At 41.5% G+C, this 10,557-nt stretch overlaps 1 pseudogene; it reads right to left on the bottom strand.

Moving 5' to 3' along the window:
* Positions 1 to 219: 219 nt before the first annotated feature.
* Positions 220 to 10,042, bottom strand: LOC120435001 (annotated as a pseudogene).
* Positions 10,043 to 10,557: the final 515 nt, after the last annotated feature.

Genomic DNA, 10,557 nt, shown 5'->3' on the forward strand with positions numbered 1-10,557 from the left:
AGAATATCAGACCAATAAATAACTTCGTACTTGGTGGAGAAACCCTTGTTGGCAGGTACAGGGGTAAGAAGTTGCTTGTAGTTGGCACCATGTTTGCACACATCTCAGGAGGAACTTTGGCCCACTCATCTTTACAGAAATTCTAAATCCTTCACCTTTATTGGCTGCTGCTTGGCAACTCAATGCTTCAGCTCCCTCTATGGATTTTCTATTGTGGAGACCAGGGAAATATTTTACTGCTACTATTCATAACCATCATCATTACTATTGCATTAATCATTATTTCATCAAAGCATTTTTTGAAGCTGTTGGCATTACGTTAAAACTTGTATTACAGGTGCGGTCATAATCATTTTCTACACACCTTGCATTTTGTTCTTATTTAAAGAGTTGAAGCTCAATCAGTTAATTGAGGGTCGTAGGCTTTGTTTGGCGCTACGTCCAGACAATTTATTGTGTACGACGTGACTTTGAGCTTTGAAAAGATTGCCTACACGCTTACAAAACACATATACCACGTTATTCATTATTATCTTTTAACCATTTATATCCTTTTTATTAAGCTTTGGGTAGTGGCTTTTTGATTAGAACATTTAAAACATTTTACATACATAGTTTCAGTTAGATTATTATCCACATGAGAATTGGCCTCTCTTCTCATAAGACAGAGTTCGAGTGAGGTCGATGCACACACACACACACACACACACACACACACACACACACACACACACACACACACACACACACAGTAGTTAAGTTCATGTTTTGGGTAAGAGTTTGGAGAATAGTGTGCAAGCTTGTAGCTGCAAGGATTGCGTCTGCCTAAGTGGCAGACACAATTTTTCATGTTCTCAGGAGATAAGCGAAAAGTTAGATGTCAACAGAAAGCACCTGGCCCACAGACGGAGAAAATGTTCTTTTCCCATGTGTCAAAAGTCAACAGAACATTTGTGGTTTGAAACTTACGTCTGTATTGTATCTGTTTGACGTAAGAGGGGGCGTCAGAAAACATACCCTGATGGTATAAGAGTTTGAGTAATGCTCCACCATTTTGAGATCGATACTGAATGTTTTACAGTGTTCATCTCCCACGCTGTGTGCATTCATTAAAATCATTGTTTGACCGACTCTTCTGGACCATGGTTGTTTTTGTACTCATCCTCAATATTTGAACCCATTTAACACTATAAGACTGAAGTTTACAGACCAGCTAAGCCACTCCATGACCCTAATGTGCTTCTTCTTTAGCTGTTCTTTTGCTGCCTTGATGGTATGTCTTGGGTCACTGTGTTGCTAGAAGATGACGACGACCCATCTTCAGTGTTCAGGTTGCGGGAAGCAGGTTCTTGTCCAAGCATGGCCACGTTCATTGGACTCTCAGTGCGGTGAAGACATCCTGTACCTTTAGCAGGAAAACAGCCCCAAAGTATAATGTTTACACTCCATGCTTGACTGTGGGGAATATGGTGGAGGCTTTAGGTCATACTCAGCATTTCTCTTCCTCCAAACACAGCAGTTTAAGTTGATGCCAAAGAGCTTGATTTTGGTTTCATCTTCCAACAGCACTTTCTCCCAATACTCTTCTGAATCATTTTAATGTTCACTGGAAACTTAAGACAGGCTTGTAACTTCTTGAGTAGGGGGACCTTGCAAGAACTACAAGATTTCAATCCATTACGGCGTAGTGTGTTACCGATGTTGTTTTTGTTGACTCTGGTCCCTACTGCCTTCAGATCATTAACAAGCTCCTCCATGTAGGTTGGGACTGATCTACCACCACTCTCATGATCATCCTCACATCATGAGGCAAGATCTTTCATGGAGCTCCAGACCGAGGGTGATTGATGGTCTTTTTATTTTTATTCTGAACAATCGCACCGGCAGTTGTCACTTCCTCCCACCAAGCTTCCTGCTGATGGTCTTGTAGCTCATTTCAGCCTTAAGCAGGTTGACAATCTTGTCCTTGACATCCTTTGACAGCCTTTTTTTGGTCTTGCCAATTATGATAGAAATCCATTTGGTTGACATTTGTGCTTTATATACATAAGTTGAGATCAGAAGTCTCGACAATTGATTTTAATCTGTGTGCCACAAGAGCAGGCAGCCAATCTCTGGGAGGCAAAATTCTGTTTAGGTTGTAGGGGATCAAATACTTTCTCCACTCAACGACATGCAAATCCGTTCATAACTGTTATGCAATCTGGAAATGAGCCTGCAGGTGGTGTAAGATTTCACAGAGACGAGTGTTAAAAATATGTATCTCTCTTTAACTGGAACATAACAGCCGCGCAGTTTCCAAGTCCCCAAATAATGCAACAGAGCCATTAAATGTTCTTCGCTTCTAAAATATAAGTTTACTTGGAAGTAATAATCTGGGATTTTTCTGTGGAGTCGACGATGTCATTTTCATGGGAAAATTCCTTCCTGATGGCCTTGAATGAAAAACAGAGCAGTGCACAGGTGCTCTAAATTAGCATTATGAAGAAAACCTACCATGAAACTCGGTGAGCTTTGACTCGAGGACATAGAACTCCAGATATGTCCTGTACACAGACCAGTGCTCAGTCTCATGTCCGACTGCAGAGAGTAAAACAACAAGGTTTAATTAATGACCCCAAACCAAAACAGCTAGTCACACTAGTTACTGGTTACCTAATAGTATTACAGATTATTAACAAGTATGTTTCAATGAGATATGTTGGTTGAGATTGTGTGCTTTTATGGGGGTTTTCTGATAAGAAAATTATCCTTAGATCCTTTTTTCAATCAGAGTTCAATTCTATTAAAAGACACGGATGACTCTAAAAACGTCCCAGCTGAAATGGTGAGTGACTTCACTCAGATGACACTAAGTGACACTGAAGGAAAAGGTCCGCACAGCCTCACCTGCCTTCCGGTCATTGCGCTCTACATCAATACAAAACACTGGAATGCGCTCCCTCTTTACGTCGTCATCGTAGAAATCAATGTACGGGATTGTGATGTTCCAGGCTGAGAGGTTTCGCGGGGTGCTCGGGGTGGAGGCCGCCTCCATAGGGGGGTCATCTTCCAGCACCATCATGGCTTCCTCCACCTTGAATAGAAGGAAGTGAGAATGGTTGAGGTCAAGGCTTTGCGGAGTACACGACAGATGAACAACACGACCACTTTTATGCTGCAAAACACACAAAGGTAGAGGCCTGACTTTAATTTCTTGGACTTCTTTTGTTCTTTGTGTATGGGTTCTTTTTACCTTAATCATATAATCTACTCCTATCAAAATTACTATTAAATTGAACAGCAAATGTGAAGATCAGGGACAACTAAACAAAAAAAAGGTGACTGAGACCTGACCACAAGTAAGGGAAGTGCAACGTATACACAGGATATCCCTTTACAATAAATGCCGAACAAGGAATTAACAGAGTAAAGACAGTAAAGTGCTGTAACAGACTGTGTTTGAAGTCACAGCAATATAAATTTACAAAAGCTCTTAAACTAGGGGATTTTCATTCATCTGACACTTTTTTTTTCTAAATTTCTTTCATTTAAGGTGGATATTTAGTCATTTTCGCAGGTCGTCTTTGTGGTTTCACAGGGAAACTCTTGCTCTTTAAAATCAACACTATCTACTGTAAAACAGGCAAATTCATGGACTCCACCTCAGAAAACGCCAGAACCCAAACGTTGGATTTAAATATTGGAAAACTAGACAGATATTTTATTATGCCTGAAGAAATCGGCAAAAACAAGCTTTGTCAAACTCGGCAGAGTCGGCAAATTGCACTGAAAACCTTGAAGATTTGCCCATAAGGTAGAATTAATAGACTATGTGGCTTTGTTTTCTTTACTCACCAACGCCACCATGTGGGAATTACTTCAGGAGACCCTCAATATGACTTGAAGACTCTGTTTGCAGTTACTTCTAATAAATTTGACACGCTGCTTTAAATTTGACATGCAGTTTAACCCTAAAAAGCAACTATCACCACGTGAGCATTATTTTATACACTATCATCATCTTATAATGAATGTTTAGGCCATTTTTAGATGTGCCTTACCATATCATCCTCCCCCTCTACCAGCCCATAGGATGGCAGCATGGCTCCTTCCATCGTTGTGCTCTTGAACACTCCTTTGATCTTACTGCCGATGCGGCTAATCCCAAAGGACTCGCCCCTCTTAAACATACTCCTGCAGTTCAAACAAGGAAGCTATTAAACACGGAGCAAAGGAGGAGATGCGCTTGGCTTCAGCAAAGCACATGCAGCTTCAGAGAGGTGACAGAGCAGGGACTATAGGGAAGAAGAAGCAGCTTATTGTATCATGGGAGGTGAAAGCTAATCTAGCCAAACCAATGACAACATTTAACTTCACAGTCATCTTACAATAAAATGCTTGGGTTGCTGGTAAAGCGCTGCAGAGCCACAAAAAAACACACACACACAACAAAGCGCTGAGCAGTGATGGACAGATGTGTAGCTTGGAGGGGATATTTTCAGGGTGTAAAAAACGCTGATGATGATCAGTTACCCGACAACCGATAAAAAGCACACATCATCACAGGTGCTCTGTGTGAGTGCCGGTTTGCTCACGTAAAATAAAAATCACCACATGACGCACAGAGATACGCCTACTACACAAGAAGCCGAGCACAGAAAAAGTGGCTGCGGTGTCGAAAACGAGACTGGAGGAAACAAAACGACAAATTAAAACAGGATCCCGTACATAGACCGCACCATGCAGGCGTCCGGCTGGGACTGGGGTCACATGGGTGTGAAACTGGCTAGCATGACATCACACTGAGCGACCTGTGACAGACAGATGGACCCTGACTTACTTGGGTGATGAGTGGCGGTGGGATAGCGAGCCATACGGGAAGTTTGTGAACGTGGACTGGGCATGGAGGGAGTTACAAGATGCAGGTGAAGAGCTGCCAGAGGCGGTGAACAGTGAGGACGGGGACTCGGGGCTCCAGTCCCAGGAGCTAAAAGCAGAACAGGGTCACATCCCCACGGCCAAGAGGAGGGAGCGGATTGTGGATCATACCAGGGCAGGCAGTATGGTGGTCACAGAATCAGAGTGGACATACGGTCACAGACGCAGGCACGATGGTGGAAATACACAGATGCTTCTGCTCCGCGGCTGCTGAGTGACCCCTCATCTGGGACTCTCCTCAGCTCTTTCGGGGATAGTGGCACGGCTGCCCCTCTGTTGGTCTTCCTTGGTCTCTTGTGTTCTGAGGGCCTCTGGATGTCTGGAGTTTTGATCTCCTCCATACCTGCTTCATGCCCTGGAGGACGGGGCAGTGGCTCCCCACACCCTCTAGCAGATCATTACATGAAGGAACCTTTTAAAAAGAAGCGCATTCATGCTCACAGGTGTACACACGGGTGATCACACACACAAACTACACCCTTTTTGGCTCCTACCTCAAAGCACACTGTGCGCTGTCGATCTTACGTGCTGCACAATAATGTTTAATATTTAGTATTTACTGTCATATTCCCATATATCATCGTGATGTTGTTTATTCTATTACTCTCGTTTTCTTCTGCTTGTTTTCTTTTTTCTTTCTCAACAGGTGATCCAGGTGATCGATATATGTATTTTTTGTCTGCTTATTCTGTTGGTTTTTGTTTTTTGCCATTTTTCTCCGTCCCTCTTCTCAACTGTTTTTCTTTCCCCCAGTCAAGTCTGTCCCGTATTCAGCAAGTGAAAATAAAATAAACAATAAAAGGTGAATCAAATAGACCATTACGGCAAGGCTGGGATGGTCCATTTGGTAAAGTAAATCCATTGGGCATCTTTCTTCACCTTTAGACAATAATTCTGATGGCAAAAGAGCCAAACGGGACAGGCAAAAAAACGAAAAAAGGAAATACACAGATGGGCGTAATGGGCAGACAAACGGGCAGAGGTGGAGAAGGTTTCTTAATCGCAGGTATGGAGGGAGGTTAGCCTCGAAACTGGTCACATGTGATTGTGGGCTGCGAAAGCAATTATATGCTATCCCATCTATCATTTTGAGTAGCGTAATTTATGCTGCTTTGGAAACTGCCTTTATAACAAGTTTGCTTTCAGGTGAAACAGAAAATGAGTTTTCCTTCATTTTAATTCTCTCATTTTGGATATAAAGCTTTTATTAGCTTTACCTGCTTACAGGCTTACTGGTGACACATGCTATGATTAGCTCATAAAGGTCAGTTTACTCAGTGTTCTCTCTTTTTGCAGCTACAGCACACTCACCAAATAAAACATGTATTTAGGGGTGAAATGAGATGAGTGCTAAAAGATTATATATCATTATCGTAGTATCAGCTAGTGCTTATGAAACTGAAGCCCTCCTTGACGGCTCGGCCCCAGGCAGGGCACAGTGATTCTGTTAAAAAAAGAAAGGCAGCACATTCCTTATGGAGCATCATCTTCTCTGAATCCAACAGCTCAGGGCACAGAATCCTGTCGTTGAACTCCTCTGAGAAGTTCAGAGAGTCAGACATCAATACGTCACAGTGATAGGTTAACTCTGCCACCCATGAGTGGTAATTTTTCCTGATAATTTCAGATGGGGTGATGAAAAGCTGTTGACTGACAGAACTGAGTAATTAAGGTAACAACAACTATTAACAACTACTAACAATTTAGAGAAAAAAATTGAATACTTGCCAACTGCGAGGCAGAATTGGAGGACATGGACAGCGCCTTCTTGCTTTAGGAAGTTCATAAAGCGAAAGAGAAGGTCTTGCTGTTCTCGAATTTCCTTCAACTCCAGCTTTAGCACCTGATACAAAGGCAGGAAAAAATGGATTAATATACTCTATAAAGCATTGCCTGCTATATCCCTCCTGCTTCTATTAGGCTTACACTGTCCCATATACCAGCTACATATTGTCACTAGGTTTTTGCTTAATGCCAGATGGCTTTTGTTTCAAAGGTGGCTTGCAGTTGAATTTTTTTAGGTTTTTAATGAATTACTTCACTCTCCTAGATGAAAGCAAACACTTACTGAGGGCTTTTTGCTGCGAGTATCAGAGTACTTTTGCAGGAAAGGAACCAGTGTTGAAGTGGGCTCTGTGGCTTCTTCAGGCTGGAGTGAACAAGTTGGGAAAAATTAAATACACATTTCAAATTCACAGAAGATACACTCACCCCTCATTCTCATTCACACATCCATCTTTAGGGTTTCAAGAAAATGGTCTGAAAAAGAGAAAATATCCCATGAGCAGCAGTTCTCTAAGTGAAAATGCCTTGTGGACGTCACAGGTCAGAGGAGAGTGGCCAGACTTCTGGCTGCTTTGAGCAGACAGGATAGGAGGGCAACAGTAACTCAAATAACCACTCATTAAAACCAGGGTATCCAAAACAGCATCTCTGAATGCACAACATGTTGAACACAGAAGCAGATGGGCTACAGCAACAGAAGACCACACAAAGATTCACCAAAATTGGACAACAGAAGATATGACAGACATTATCTGGTCTGATGAGTCTGAATTTCTGCTGTGACACTTAAAGGGAAGGGTCAGAATTTAAGTTAAAGAGCATGAAAGCACGGATGCATCCTGCCTTATACCAATAACTCAGACAGGTGGTGCTGGTGTAATGGTGTGGGGATATTTTCTTGACACACACTGAGTACTGCTGCTGACCATGTACATCTTTAATAACCCAGCCAACAAATCTGCTTTATGCCACAAAAATTTGAGTTCAGAAAGCAAAAGATCGACCTGACTTGTTACTAGAAAGGTGAACCAAACAGAGTGACTGGTGAGTGTAAATGACAGCCAGTTACAGTCCAGTATATACTTACAGGTGAGTTGTCAATGAATATCAAAATTAAATGATTTGCTGTGTCCTGAAATAAAAAAAAACACACACACACAAAAAAGCAGTCAGTAAGTTTCAAACTCAAGTGTAGCGCTGTAAGTAATGTTTTGATCTGTCTTTTATTTGCATTCTCATAATACTGCACATTAGCGCTGGTTAAAGGACTATAAAAGAAATATCCCGTTAGACTGGCAAAAGCATCCAAAGACACGTTTAAGGGAAAAAACAGCTTTGGATTTCTATTCTACACTCACAGGATCAGCCAAGTAGTCCATTGAAGGAAGGAAGACAGAACCAGCCAAAACTTCTCTTATCAGGAGTGTAAGAGATCTGAGAGAATGACGAGATACAGAAGCAGGAAATAACAGAACGAAGCAATAAAGACGTAGTGCTGCATAGTGTCACAAATGACACTATTCTCATGGTAGAATCATGCTGTGCATTCATGTTGTGACTTAATTGGGTAAATATATGGTTGCAGTGCATGGGCTTTACTTCCAGAGCAGTCAGTTACCTGCAGTCTGTGGCCTTGGGTGGCAGGATGTAAGGGAACAGTATCTCAGTCAGCTTCCTGAGGTAGAGAAGCTCATCTCTGCGACTGCGAAGAGCCACGTGGAGATCAGGACCATATTCCTCCAGGGCAGCTTGTTGAAGATACTCTATGTTTTTTACCGAAAAGAAACCAAAAAACATTTTTTATGATAAAAGAAATAAAAAACAAACTGCTCTGTGTGATTATATCTGCCATACCCTTCTGCCTTGCTTTGCTAATAATTTCAATGTGCTTCATGGAGACTTTAAGGAGCTTTTATGTGATGAGAGATGCCACATCCACCTAAGAGAGAGAGACAAGTTTATTTAAAAATGATGAAGATGAGTTTAAAACATTCAAAGTTTTTATCTTTATAGAGTCTAAGTTTCACCTTCTGGGTCCGACGAACCAGCACAGCTGCAAAGAAACGCAAGGTCACTCTCAGCTCGTCGACAAACGCCTCGTGGTCTGTGATGTCTCTGAAAGGAAAAAGAAATCTGTCCCCTCACTTCACAGGACACAACACAGTTTGAACCTCGGAGGAAGGATACAAGAAACTCTTACCTATACCAAGGATATACAAAATTTTCCAGAACAAGCTCTAGAATCTAAAATAAAAATGTTTGTTTAATGTTTGTTTAAAAATAATAACGTGTTTAACGAATATGTCTATTACCTCTGAGAGTGAGGTATCCACTTTAGAAGGAATTTTCAGGTCAAGCCATGGCTGATAGTTTTCCAGTAACAGAGTCGGTCTATAAATATGATCAAAATTGGAAAAAAAAAGAAAGGAATGAAATAGAAAAAATTCAGTATCATCAGCAGAGGAAGACAGAAGAATTCAGTCTGACCACTAGATGGCACTGCTAAATCTCCCATGACCTAATAAGTAGGTAACTTATTGTTGTCAACCCAGTAATTAGGTTATATATATATACATATATATACATATATGTATATATATGTATATATATATATATAGCATACGTAGTAACACAGTGATATGGACTTGGTCACAGATAACCTGTAAACAACGTCAGGCATTAAGTATTTACTATGCTAAATATATAACTGCTGCTGAAATAGATATAAGGTTTCAATGAAACACAAGTCAGCTTCTGTCCAGTCTACGACCATTGCACAACAGCATAACCACGTCACTCACCTGTGCCTTTTGCACTTGATTTTTCCACAAACAGCACAGCTGTGGTCCAGCGGAAACAGCTCCTGCTGGTACGACTACAAGATAAAGTCAATAGCAAAGATTATGAACTGCTGCTGCTTTTGTGCCTTTTTATTCATCATCATCAATGTATAAGTAAGCAATGGCATGCTTCCAACAAGTGATAGACATTACATATATTTCGCACATAAGTACTGACATCATATTCAGTACTTACTTTTGACAGTTCACTCTTCGGCCGCTCCCTTCTGCCGTATTTTGCGGCTGCATTATCCACACCCACCGCCGCGCTATGGATTGTGGGATATATGGGACCACGAAGCGTGCACCGTGTCGCTACCCGATCGGGTAGTGACAGGCATATACAGCTAAGGGTTTCCTTCCCAGGAAGGTGAAGCTGCGCACATTCAGTCGTGCGTGTGCAGTTTCAGATTCTGAAGCGTTATTCTGACTCCAAGGCGTCTACGCTGATGACGTAAGAGTGGTTATTAGTTCGGAACCAGCATAGAAATGGGCATCGTGTAGATGGGTCATAAATCACATCTTGTTATAATTACACAAAATGTGTGCTAAACCTCCAAACCGTTCCTTTTATACCTGACTTTTAGGACCTCCAAGCCTGTAGTTATGTTCATTATCAGTTAGAGCCCCTCCTCATTCTTTTCTTCTTCTTCTTTGGTGCAACCCAATAAATACAGTGTACCCCTTTGGCCTCTCCCCTTTTCTACAATTCTCCTGGGAGAGGTGGGTGTTATTTCTTTCCAACACTTTAAAACACACATATAATTCATATTTAGCCACCCTGATGTTTCTGATTGCGATTTTAGTTCAATTATTGTTATTATTAAGCCTGTTTTTTTGTTAGATGTTATAAGTGTGTAGTATGTGTGTATCATAAATGTGTTTTAGGCGCCATAAATGCTAGCATGAATATATACTCCTTGCTAGCTTGGAAGTTGTGGTGGGTTGAGCTAACCCTCTTCCCCACTGTATTTGGTCGTAGGAGCTGGAGCGGGCAAATTATTTACTTGGA

Source organism: Oreochromis aureus, linkage group 19 (genome assembly GCF_013358895.1).
Source record: "Oreochromis aureus strain Israel breed Guangdong linkage group 19, ZZ_aureus, whole genome shotgun sequence".
NCBI classification, from domain to species: domain Eukaryota; kingdom Metazoa; phylum Chordata; class Actinopteri; order Cichliformes; family Cichlidae; genus Oreochromis; species Oreochromis aureus.